Source organism: Cheilinus undulatus, linkage group 13, assembly GCF_018320785.1.
Source record: "Cheilinus undulatus linkage group 13, ASM1832078v1, whole genome shotgun sequence".
NCBI classification, from domain to species: Eukaryota; Metazoa; Chordata; class Actinopteri; order Labriformes; family Labridae; genus Cheilinus; species Cheilinus undulatus.
The window spans coordinates 2,225,443-2,239,352 of NC_054877.1; positions in this window are offsets into that span (position 1 = coordinate 2,225,443).

The following is a 13,910-nucleotide window of genomic DNA, read 5'->3' on the forward strand; positions in this document are numbered from 1 at the left end:
CCCAAAATGTTTCAGTGAAACTTGATCATAATTCAATTTATTATAAATTCTGTGTAAATTTCAAGCAAATTCCAAAAAAATGTACAAATACGTCCCCCAAAATTCCATGAAAGTGACAGAAACATCCAAACAAAATCCCAGAAACTTGCATAAAAATTCTTTAAAATTCAAGGGACCCCCCCCCCCCAGCCAAAAATTTAAAAGTAAAAATGTCACAAATTTCCATGAAATGGCCTCAAAATTTCCAAACAAATGTTCATAAATACCCAGAGAAAAAATATAAAGCAAATTTCCACAAACTTCCAAAAAAGACTCAAAAATATGCCAACATATCCCCAAAACCTTGGTGAAAATTTTCAAACAAATTCCCAAAAATATCCAAACAGGAAATTCTGCCATCATCCTGCAAATGATTTCAACTTCAATATGCATTTGATTTATGATCTGACAAATTCTAAGCTTAGAAATGATTGCTATGTTGTAGAAAAGCCAAAATGAAATGTCCTCATATGTGCATGCAGGGCCTTAGGAGGTTACAACAACAACAACATGGCTAGAATAGCTCAGAATTCCTTTGGGCACTTCTGCACCAGGAGTGAAATTGCTGACTGAGTCAGAGAATTCCCGCCTGTGGATGGATGGTCTACTGAATCCTGATAGAAAAGGACTCCCTGGTTCAGGGGTCACCCTCTGGTTAGTGTCACTTGTATTCTCTTTCGTTGGCACACCTTGAGTGGCAGAAATGTTGAAGATTCAAGTCTGTGCTAGAAATAAGGGAAGCTGTAGTGGCTGAGCTACATGTAGCTTCACTGAACTACTTCAACATGTTGTTGTGAGTTGGCTTTCAATTGAATTTTCAAGTGTTGAAAAGTTTCCACAGTGTAGTTGAACTTGAAAAAGTCAAGCTAACATAAATGTCCAAGTAAAAGTGAGTCTAAGTCATTTTCAGCTGCTCAGTCAGCTCATTTCAACTAGTTTGGTTTTACTTAGCTGAATCAGTGTCTATAACATCCATTCTATGTTCATATGAAGCCTGTCTCTATGAGAATATCTCTACTGTAACTGTAGATCCTCCACATGGCTCAGTGTGACACACAGGCCGTCACATTGATCTCACTGATTAAATAGTCATTATAAAATCACTATTAAAATGATTCTCCTGGAGGGATTTCATCAGTAGATCTTCTCTGAATCCTTTAGTGAGCACTAATCCCTCCCTGCTAGAGTCAGTGATGATTGATGTAAATGTAAACCCACAGCTCTCTGCTTCTCTACACTAACAATGACTCCAGTGATCTGTGTAAAGCTCGCTGTGCTGCATCATTGTTGAAGCTTCTGGTGACCTGAGCTCAGCCATGCTGGACCAGAAACAGTTCAACTTCACTGGTTTTGAGTCCAAATATGAACCTGCATGTAGCTCTGAATATGGACACTAGAGGGCAGTGTTTACCAGAAAAGAGGTTTAGAAATGAAGACGGTCATCTGTTAGAGCTCAAACAGGAGGATGTGATTATTCCTCTGCCTTCTTCTATGAGAGAACAATATGAAGACATGGCCTCAGATCACATTCACTAGTATATTCAGCTGACTTTATTAGATCATTATCAGGATTTACAGAGCAATAAGGATGACTGTGTTTAGTTCAAGGAGGAGGAAATGACCTTCTGTACTTTCAATCAGGTGTAGAGCCCAGTCAGAGCCTGAACATTTCTCTCTTTAGTTTGAGGATGTTCTGAAATCCTCATTATTTCACAGACTAGTCCCTCTTTAGTATGTGTTCTTATTAACATCCATGATTACTGTTTTCACCTGGTCAGGTGGGTAAAAATGAAATTCTGTAATTATATCAAGAACGTCATCACTGATGCATTTAGTGGACAGCATGTTTAAAACGCTGTCAAAGACACTTATTTAACTCCATCTGGTTATTAATACAACCATGAGGACAGAAACAGGCACCACAACTCTGATATTTAAGGAAATATAACTGAGAACAGTTTATTATTACATTTAACAGGATGGTTGTTTAAAAAATGAAGCAGTGTTTGCTAAATTAAAGATTGTTATTGATGGTTAGCCACAGGGAGAAATGTGTTTAACAGTTTCTACTGCATCAGCCATAATCATTTCTACAGCAGAGCCTCCAGAGAAAAGGCTGGTTGGACTTAGTTAGATTTTTTTGTATTTCTACTTATTTTATAATCAGTTTAACTTGAATGTTTGTTTTTTTTCATTTAGGCAAAGATTTAACACAAACTACAGAAAATGAAGATACTGTATTGTTCTCTGAAACTAACCAGCCTTAACAGAGGTTAAAAAAAATCCATTAATGAGTGCTATAAGAGTGTCTTATAATTTTATTCTAAAACAAACAGCTCTTAATTAAAACCATAAAAGAAATGAGTGGAGAAGTGATGCCCAGCTCTGTCCATCTCCACTGCTTACTTCTTGTTTTTATGGAATATATGATAAAAGATGTTAAATGCATTGGTGTTTATAGTTATTGACAGCAGTGTGCTGGGATTCTCTTTTTTCCAATGCTCTTGAATTCCTCACTGAACACAAGTGCGAGCGCTGTTCGTCTCCCTCTGCTGGAGAGTTAACGGCTGTCAAAAAGAAGGAGAAACACACAAAAACTCGACATTTTTTAAACTTTTTAGAGAGACAACAACACTGGAGATGTGCTGGTAAGCTTGGATTTTATTACATAGATATTTTATAGAGCTTTAAACAAAAAATAATGTGTTAATGTTTAATGTTAAACTAACTAGCTGGGTTAATCAAGCTAACGTTAACATTAACAGGCTGCTAACAATATGGCGGACCAACTGACAGATACAGTTGAGAACATTAGTTGACTTTAATGAATACAGAATCATCAGTGATTTTCTTTTCTGATTAATATGTCACTAATATGAATCTCCTCATGCTATTAATATTAATTATTTGAAATGCTTCAACAATTAATTGGTAATGAATCATTTTAATGAGATGATCTGCTTAAATCTTTGCTAACAGTCTCCACAGAGAGGATTTGCTGTTTTTCAGAAGTAAATTAATGAAATTTAACTGCTAGTCTCTTATTTCAGAACTCTGATGGTTTGATATGTTTCAGAATTATCTGTAAATGTGATCAAATTTGGCTTATTTGATAAAGACACTATAATGTGAGAATACATTACTGTGTTTGAATACATCAACGTTTCCTGTGCTTCCTTTCATGTTAATTTACTAAAACCTACAGTCTTCATCTACAGCCAGTGATCTACAACAAACGGAGGTAATTTGACATCTAATGTTGTTTGTTGTTTGTTTGTTTATTTTGATCATTTTCATAAAAATACAACGATGACTGCATTAAAATGTGAGTTTCTTTCTATCAGGTGCTCAAAGAGGAGAGCATACACAGTAGAGCCTGACTGATATTTCGGCGGGCCGATTATAGCGTTTCACAGATTAATCAACATCGACCAATATGTAGCCGATATATTAACTTTTTTTGTGGGAGTTGTCTCTGCTCCTGTCACTCTGTTTCTCCATGCTGAACTCGGCCTGAGTGCCTGTCCCCTCACCCTCAGACCAGAGTGCAGCAGCAGCTCACCCTCACTCAGTGTTGCCAACTTAACGACTTTGTTGCTGTATTCAGTGAGTTTTCAGACCCCAAAAAAAAAACAGCTAGCGACAAATCTAGCGACTCTTTCTGGTGTTACTGGAGAGTTTTGGAGACTTTGACGTGAAAGCACTTGTCGTTGCTCTTCTCACTGAGCAGCGCTGCTGCCGTGGGCCTCTCTCCGTCCCTAAGCACTCACAGGCAGCCTCGTCCGTCATATTTTGCTGCTTGCGTGTGTCGCGCGTGTCAGCTCCGGTTCCCACCGGAGCGGCTTTCACATAGGGCGCGAGTTTTCTGCGTGTCAGCCGCATCTCCCTGCTCTCAAAGCGCTGTCCTCAAAGCGACTTCATTTAGTGTACAGAGGAAGTGTGCTGGGAACTACTCAAAATAAAAGCATTCTGTAAAAGTTAATAGAATTTCTCTATAGAAATGCTAAACCAGGCTTTTACTTTGAAAAGCACAAACCAGAAAAGCATTCATACGATGTTTATCTTTGATGTGACATACTCCACCAGTGTGGAGACAGAAAGCTTCACTAATAGTAGATCTTTAGAGAACAACTTTATAAAGCAGGCACATTTAAGCTTGTGGCTTTCCTCAGGGTTATCAAGAAACACACTGTAAACATATACTATGTGGCAAACATGCACATAGTATATGTTTACAGTGTGTTTCTTGATAACTCTGAGGAAGTGTTTGCCACAACGATGTAAATATGGCTCTCCATTTATCATTTTCTTGTCTAATATTGTCCACAGCAACAATATAAGACTGTTATACAGCATTTTAATGTCATCTAAGTTGCATCTCTGTGAAATAAACAAAGATAAATGCAACTGGTTATTCACATGTCCACATTTGTGTTCATGAACACAATATATCCTGTGTATATCAATGTTCTCATTTCATGTATCAGCCAAAATATTGGTTATCGACCAATATATCGGATATCGGCTGATATATCAGATATCGTTTTTTTTTAGCCCTCAATATCGGTATCGGCATTGGCCCCAAAAATCCCATATCGGTCAGGCTCTAATAGAATGATCTTCCCCAAAGTTACATCAGTTTTCATTGTATTATTGTCCAAAAAATTGCCTTATTTTGAAATTGGGGCAGAGCTGGTGGACTACCTGCTCTGATGATGATCCATATGCAGTGTGAAAAATCATAGGCCTAGGATGAACGGTGTATTTTGGGAGAATTATTTTGTGGCAACCCATAAAACAGACATGAAAAATCAATGGTGTAAATGTTCACCTGGCAGAAGGGGGCATTGTGACAAAAAGATGATATTGATGCATGGTTGTATTCAGGACCACTGTGAATTTATCCTTGTGAAGTTTATACACACTCACCACACAGGCACACACACTCACATTCAATGAGTTAAAATGATTGTACAACATCTTCAGAAGTTCATTTGTTGTTGCACCGCTTAGCACTGATTATATCCTGAGCAGGGGTGGACTGGGGGGAGAAAGTGGCCCGGGAGTCATTGACAGTCTGGCTCATTAAATGCGTGGTATTGGGGAGCCAGCCAGCTGGCAGCACACGTTTCATGTAACTTGATGAAAAAAATCTATGCATCGATGTTTTGACTATAACTCATACAGTTATCAATAACCTGAAGAACCCAACCAAAACCCAACCAAAAATGGCATATTCTTATGTAGTGATTTTAATGTCTACAGATCACTGATTCAGTATTATAAGGACCTATCAATTTGCCAGGCTGTTGGACAATGGAATTACTCTGACTATCTATACCCTGAATTAACCACTAGAGGGCAACGTAATTACAACAAGAAGCCATTTAAAAGCCTTTTTATTTAAAAACAGATTAGCAAAGATAACTACAACTGCATAAAAACTTAACCCAGAGCATTTATGAAAATGAAATCTAAACTGAAAATAATAAACTGACATTTGAAAACTAAAAACTTGAAAGGTGAAGGACATTCACTTGATTCTCCTTACTCAAGCACCTTTCCTCAGCTTTTTTAGTCCTTACCAATAAACATGCTAATAAGTAGGTCAGTTAGTGCCAGTCTGTCTCCAACTATCTCCTCTTGATTGTGTGGTATAAAATTGAGGGATGTAAGGTGCATTAAAACTCAACAACATAACAGTATATAGAGTACTCGTCCATATGTTGCTTTTGAAGGCTGGGTTGAAGTGGTTTATGTTGACAATGGGGCAGGGGTAGAAAGTGACTCATTACATTTACTCAGATTACTGTAATTGAGTAGCTTTTTGTGTACTTGTACTTTTTGCATAGTTTTTAATATAACTATTACTTAATTATTTTTTGAGTGAAGTATTATACTTAATGATGTTTTAAAAAGCATCAAATACTGAGTTAAAAAAATAAACACCAAAAGCCAAAAGCAGGTCCAAGCTTTCAGTCAGCAACATGAAAATGACCATCTGACATGACAGTCAGTACATGCACATAGCAGAGAATGATTCTATATTTCCTCCCTAAACAGCTGCTGCATTGTACTTTAGGTTAGGTCAAACATTATATCAGATAACCTGGTTGGAGGTCCATATTTTCTTGTTTTTATTGCACATTAAGGACAGGTCAGATTTCACTGTGAAAGCCCCTTGGGTATCGAAGTAGTTACTGAGTACTCAGTGCTCAGAGTATATTTTAAATGACTTACTTTTTACTTTTACTTGAGTAGATTTATAGACCAGTACTTTTACTTCGACTTCAGTACATTTTAACCAAAATAACTGCACTTTTACTTGGGTACAATACTCTGGTACTTTTCCACCTCTGCAATGGGGCCACAGTCATCTCTGGAGTCCCATATGGAACATACAGTTCCTAGAAAAAGTATATGAACCCTTTGAGATTTCTTGGATTTCTGTATATATTGGTCATCAAATGTGTTCCGACCTTCATCTAATTCACAACAATAGACAAACACAGTCTGCTTAAACTAATACTGCACAAAAAATGATATGTTTTTATGTTTTTATTGAACAAAACATGTAAACATTCACAGTGCAGGGTGGAAAAACTATGTGAACCCCTAGGCTAATGACTTCTCCAAGAGCTAACTGGAGCCAGGAGTCAGCCAACCTGGAGTCCAATCAATGTGATGAGATTGGATGTGTTGGTTAAAGCTGCCCTGCCCTATAAAAAACACACACCAGTTTTGAGTTTGCAGTTCTCAAGAAGCACTGCCTGATGTGAACCATGCCTGGAAAAAAGAGCTCTCAGAAGACCTATGATCAAGAATTGTTGACTTGCATGAAGCTGGAAAGGGTTACAAAAGTATCTCTAAAAGCCTTGATGTTCATGTGTCCACGGTAAGACAGACTGTCTACAAATGGAGAAGGTTCAGCACTGTTGCTACTCTCTCTAGGCGTGGTCATCCTGTAAAGATGACTGCAAGAACACAGCGCAGAATGCTCAATGAGGTGAAGAAGAATCCTAGAGTGTCAGCTAAAGACTTACAGAAATCTCTGCCACATGCCAACATTTGTGTTGACAAATCTACAATAAGTAAAACATTAAACAAGAATGGAGTTCATGGGAGGACACCATGGAGGAAGCCACTGCTGTCCAAAAAACACATTACTGCACGTTTGAAGTTTACAAAAGAGCACCTGGATGTTCCACAGCACTACTGGCAAAATATTCTGTCCATAGATGAAACCAAAATTGAGTTGTCTGGAAGGAACACACAACGCTATGAGTGGAGAAATAAAGGCACAGCACACCAACATCAAAACCTCATCCCAACTGTGAATGGTGGAGGGGCCATCATGGTTTGGGTCTGCTTTGCTGCCTCAGGGCCTGGATGGATTGCTGTCATTGACGGAAAAATTAATTCCCAATTTTATCAAGACATTTTGCAGGAAAACTTAAGACCATCTGTCCACCAACTGAAGCTCAACAGAGGATGGGTGATGCAACAGGACAATGACCCAAAGCATAGAAGTAAATCAACAACAGAATGGCTTCAACAGAAGAAAATACGCCTTCTGGAGTGGCCCAGTCAGAGTCCTGACCTCAACATGATTGAGATGCTGTGGCATGACCTCAAGAGAGCGATGCACACCAGACATCCCAAGAATATTGCTGAACTGAAACAGTTTTGTAAAGAGGAATGGTCCAAAATTCCTCCTGACCATTGTGCAGGTCTGATCTACAGCTACAGGAAACGTTTGGTTGAGGTTATTGCTGCCAACGGAGGGTCAACCAATCATTAACCTAGGGGTTCACATACTTTTTCCACCCTGCACTGTGAATGTTTACATGTTTTGTTCAATAAAAGCATAAAAACATATCATTTCTTGTGCGGTATTAGTTTAAGCAGACTGTGTTTGTCTATTGTGAATTAGATGAAGATCAGAGCACATTTGAAGACCAATTTATGCAGAAATCCAAAAAATCTCAAAGGGTTCACATACTTTTTCTAGCGACTGTATATGCTGGTCTATCTGGATGAGAGTCAAAAATATGGTATACACATTATTAAAAATATCAGCAAAATATAAAGATGGCAGTATTAAGGTCTAGTGCACGAGTTAGTGCATATGGCTGAAAAAGCAAACAAGCCAAACAAGCATCATGGGGGGGCGCTGCTCGTGTAGCGACCGTTAGGAGGGTGAATGTCTGTGTGCCTTTCGTTGTGATTCTACATCCTTCTCGTCTGTTTGATCGTGTTTTGTCTTGATCTGGGTGGCATATGTTGTGTCACTAGCTTGTCCCCTGTCTTGGACATTTGTGTATTCACCCGTTGAGGGATAACTGAGAATGGAGCTGTTTTTCGCACTCATCTGGTGGACTACAATCGCCATTTCACTGGGCTTCAATGACTTCTGTCATCACCTGCACCCCGATCTCACCTCCAGACTTTGATATACAAAGGACATGTTGCTGCAGTACAACACTCCCGCTCCTCTCTCGGATTCGCTTGTCCAACACCTGGAAAATAACTCTATATATAGACACAATGAAAGTTTTAAGAGAAAAAACACGGAAGCGAGGGCGGGGTTCGCCTGAGGCTGCGGCGCCAAAAACTGAACCGCCTCCCGCTCCCAACAATGATTTTGGCCAACGTGCAGTCCCTCCGTAACAAAACAGATGAGCTTCAGGCCAACGTGCTCCATCTCCACCAGTACAGGAACGCTTGTGTGCTGGCTCTGACTGAAACCTGGCTCTCTAACAATGATCCTGACTCAGACCTGCTCCTTGACGGCTTCGGGATTCCCTTCCGCACGGATAGAGACAGTGATGTCACGGGGAAGTCCCATGGAGGCGGGGTCTGTCTCTATATCAACCGGAGGTGGTGCAACAATATCACCATCAGAGAGAGAGCATGCACCCCCGACATTGAACTGCTGTCCGTGTCAGTCCGCCCATTTTATCTCCCAAGAGAGTTCCCCCAAATTTTTATCACCGTGGTCTACATCCACCCTAAAGCAAACACCAAAAATGCAGCACACGTGATCAGACAATCCACAGAGAGACTACAGTCACTGTGCCCAGATGCTCCTGTTTTTATTCGTAGGGATTTTAATCAATGTAAATTGAGATCAACTCTGACTCATTTTTATCAGTATGTCACCTGCCCAACTCGTTTTAATAAGACACTTGATCTCTGCTATGGGTCCATCAGAGATGCTTTTAGATCATCCACACTGCCTCCCTTAGGATCCTCAGACCACAACACCATACTGCTAGAGCCTGTCTATAAGACAGTGTTAAAAAGGGAAGCTGCACAATTTAAAACTGTTAAAGTGTGGTCTCCAGACGCTGTCCAGTGCTTGCAGGGGTGCCTGGACTGCACTGACTGGTCTGTGTTTATTCAGCCAGATGGACCCCAGAGCTCTTCAGGTGGTACAGATATACATGAACTTACCTCTACTGTGTGTAGTTGCATAACTTTTTGCGAAGAGTCTTGTATTCCCACACGGCAGGCTAAAGTCTACCCAAACAATAAGCCATGGATAAACAAAGCTTTAAAGCAAATGATAAAGAGGAAACATGATTTGTTCAAAAAGGGCAGTGTTGAGGAGATCAGAGAGGCAAAAAGACTAGTCAGAGCAGAAATTAAGAAAGCTAAACTCAACTATAAAGACAAAATTGAACAGAAGTTCAACAGTAAGGATTTAAAAAGTGTCTGGAATGGCATGTCAACCATGACAGGCACTCAAAAGTTAAAGAGTAGTAAGGTAAGATTAGATGGTTTTAATTCAGACAAGGAGTTAGCAGATAATTTTAATCGTTTTTATCTCAGGTTTGACACAGATGATTTTAGAGAAAAAGTAGATCAGATCAGGTTTGAAACAGCCTCTACCACACAGCCTGTTTTTAATCTTGATTTTAATGTTGAAGACATAAGGATTTTATTCAGCAAAACCAAGACCAACAAAAGCCCAGGCCCTGATAACATCTCTGGTCACCTCCTCAGACACTGTTCAGATCAACTGTCCTTTATTTTCCATCATATATTTAAGAGCTCCCTAGAGCAGCAGACAGTTCCTGAACTCTGGAAAAGGTCAACAGTTGTGCCTGTGGCTAAGGTAAAAACCCCATAAGTCTACCAGCGACTACAGACCTATAGCCCTAACCTCACTGGTTATGAAGGTTTTTGAAAAAATAATCAAATGAGAGCTGGTGGAGGCTGTGGAAGACGTTCTAGACCCTTTACAATTTGCATACAGGAGCAAAAGAGGGGTGGATGATGCGGTTTTAACTCTTCTTAACTTTGTTTTAAAACACCTTGAAGGCCCGGCCACCCATGCACATTTGTTGTTTTTAGATTTTACCTCTGCTTTTAACACAATTCAGCCCCATATTTTAGCCTCTAAATTACTATCAAATTTTAACCTGTGTCCTAGTATTGTTGGCTGGATTTTAGATTTTTTAACAGACAGATCCCAGAGCGTCAGAGTGAACAGTGCTCTGTCTGACGTCCTCCTGTCCTCCACTGGTTCTCCACAGGGCTGTGTCCTCTCACCCATTCTATACATCCTGTACACTGATGACTGCAGAAGTTTACACCCAGAAAGACATATCCTGAAGTTTGCGGATGACACAGTCATAGTGAGTCTGCTACAGGGGGAGGACACAGCTCCTGGCCCAGTGGTGGATGACTTTATTCAATGGTGTGATGATTCATTTTTAAACCTGAACGTGGCAAACACCAAGGACATGTGCATAGATTTTAGAAAGAACTCCAGCCCACCACTTTTAACAGTGATCAAGGGGGAGATTGTGGAGCATGTCACCAGTTTTAAATACCTTGGTGTGGCTGTCGACAATAAGCTGTCTTTTAACGAAAACACAGACACTGTTTACAAAAAAATCACAGCAGCGACTGCACTTCCTCCGGATGCTCAACCAGTTTGGTGTGTGCAGCAAACTAATATCAATGTTTTATCATGCAATGGTTGAATCCGTTTTGACATTTGCCCTTATCTCCTGGTTTGGCAGCCTCTCACTGGGGGACAAAAAGAGGCTAGAACATGTCATTAAAGTTGCAAGTAAAATTATTGGTATCACATTACCTGACCTGTCCACAACCTTTTCTAGGAGGGTAAACTCTAAGGCTCAGGACATCACACAGTGCCCTGATCATCCTCTCCATACTGAATTTGAGCTCCTACCCTCTGGCTGGAGATTCAGGCTACCTAAGGCTAAATCCAACAGGATGAAGAATTCATTTATTAGTCAAGCCATTATGCAACTGAATTTAAATTTTGAAAGTGAATTGTCATAATGCATTCTATTGAGTGATCAATGTATTAATAGCTCTGTCCTCAGCTGTCCCTTAAGGTATGGGTGTACTAACCCATTTTAGTGTTGTACCTAACTTTTGTGATTGTGTTTTCTATGTTTTATGTTTTTTACCTGCCTGCACAGCAAATTTCCCTTAGGGGACAATAAAGTGGAAAGTTGAAAGTTGAAAGTTGAAGTCATGGTCATTAAGCTCACCATAATCATACTGGTGCTTTGTAAGGGTTCCTGCTCTGGCTGTCATCATCATTTCTGCTGTGAGGTCTCTCCCTACCCACCACATCTGGATCATCTTCAGTCTAAGTAAGAGTTTGGTGTTGTTAATCATGCTAGTTCATCAGTGCAACAACACTATCAGTAAACATTAATAGGTTAGTTTAATATCAGTATGAGATGAAGTAAGGATATAACACTTTATTAAGCCTGGCACATACACACCAGAGCAGCACAAATTATCTTTTTGATTTTCTATTATTATTATCATTATTATTATGATTATTTTATTATTTGTTTGTCATCATCATCCCATATATTAACTTGCTAACAGTCTGAACCAAGATAAATAAGAGAGTTCGGTAAAATGTGGTAACAAACTATATCTTGTTGTGCCTTAGTGACTTGAATTTTTACTTGAACAGGATTACCACACATTGTAGTTTTTCCTCATTAAAGACAGGCCAATACACACTGGTAAATTTAAAAAAGACAGTAACATTATCTATAGGCATGTTTACAAATACAGGAAACACTGACTAGTACTAATTCTGGACTCTGCTAAAGCCTTTATTAGGCTACCTATCACTGCCTCATTAAGGTCATTAAAATCAAACTAGAGTTAGCCAAATGAGCATTTTCACGTAAAGCATCACCAAGTCCAGACCATAACTTACCATTACATCGCTGGTTCTTTAACTGGGCTCTGGAGACCGCTTTGTAACCTGCTCTGCCGTCTCAGACTCTGGGTCAGACTCATCATTGCTGGACTGCCCGTGTCCACAACACTGTGGGCCATAGTACCGCTTTCCTTTTAACCCCCTTTCTTTTTTTTTTTCTCCTTCTTGTCAGTCCACCTCTGGTCCTGAATGCTGTCAGCACCCTTTTTCTGTGTGATTAAGTTCTGTTACACTAGTCTTATTTTATTAAAAAAAAAAAAAACAATTCAAAATGCATTCATTGTATTTGTCAAATTTAATAGATTGTTACATTGTTAAAATGGAATTTTTATTTGGTAAACAGTGCTTATGACTTGTAAGGACTCGAAAAATTCAAACCTATGATTTCGGACTTGACTCGACTTGTCTTGACTTTACGTGAGACTTGACTTTGACTTGGGATTAAAGACTTGAGACTTACTTGAGACTTGCAAAACAATGACTTTCTCCCACCTCTGATGTTTAGATTTTAACTTTAGTTGGATTTTTGTGGAGAGTATCAAAACTATATATTTCTGGAACCTTTACTGTATAAGCAATTAGAAAAATAATGTTTACATTTGCCCTGATACCTATATGGCTGCTAAATGTATTCCACTAGAGAAAATACAAAAGCTCTTTTTTCAAAAATGATTCAAAAGATCACACGTTCCTGCTTTAGTTCATGTCTTTATAGAATAAAACTTTGAGTATCAGAGTCAGAGGGCAGAATCATTTAATAAAAGAAGAGGAAGCAATTCATCATAGAATAAAAACAGGTTGATTCTTGTTCAGTTAAAAGAAAAAGATTTTAGAGACATTCCCACAGTGACTGGAGGATACGACGTGGTTAAACCAGTTTGTAAAGGCACACCTGTATGCTGTTTTTGAGTTCATTGACATGAGTCAGAACAACTCAGCAGGTGTGTTAGGTTTCACCCGTACGACACTGTCAGCTTTTTCCTTGCAAGAAATTCCATAAGAGCGGGCATACCCCGAAGATCCAGTGGGATTTTCTATAAGGTAAAAAATCTTTTTTTTTTATTTTAGATAATATTTTCCATGTCGATGTAAGGTAAAAATGACTGATTAAAGTTTCTTTTACTCTTTATAAAATGGTAGACGACACAGAGAGAATCAAATGTTAAAATGCTGATAAATCTCAGACTTCAGTTACAATGATTTTACAATCAATCGCTGTTTTTGTCTCTTATTTTTTATGCTTATCATGAACATAGGACCTAACTCTTTTTGACTATGAAGTGAACTTAAATATTCAGTTAAGATTTAGAGATTTGGGTGTGAAGACAGAGATTTGACAAGTTGTACGTCTTAATAGAGCAACTGAAAAAGGATTGGCCTGACTGGCTCACAGTGGGCTGAGAAAAGCTAACTCACTATTCTCTTCCAGTCTCATTCACCTGCATCTCTCTTGTCTTTATTTTTCACAGACTCTGGACCAGATGTTAGGGACGGCAAAGGTCACTAGTAGGAGTGACTGCAACGACTCAAACGCCCAAGAAGAGGAAACAGACTCAAAATATCACAGATCAGACTCTGATAGAGGAGGCTGTCTTTATCCAAAAATGCTGCATCAACATCAATGGAGTCAAAGTCACATGAA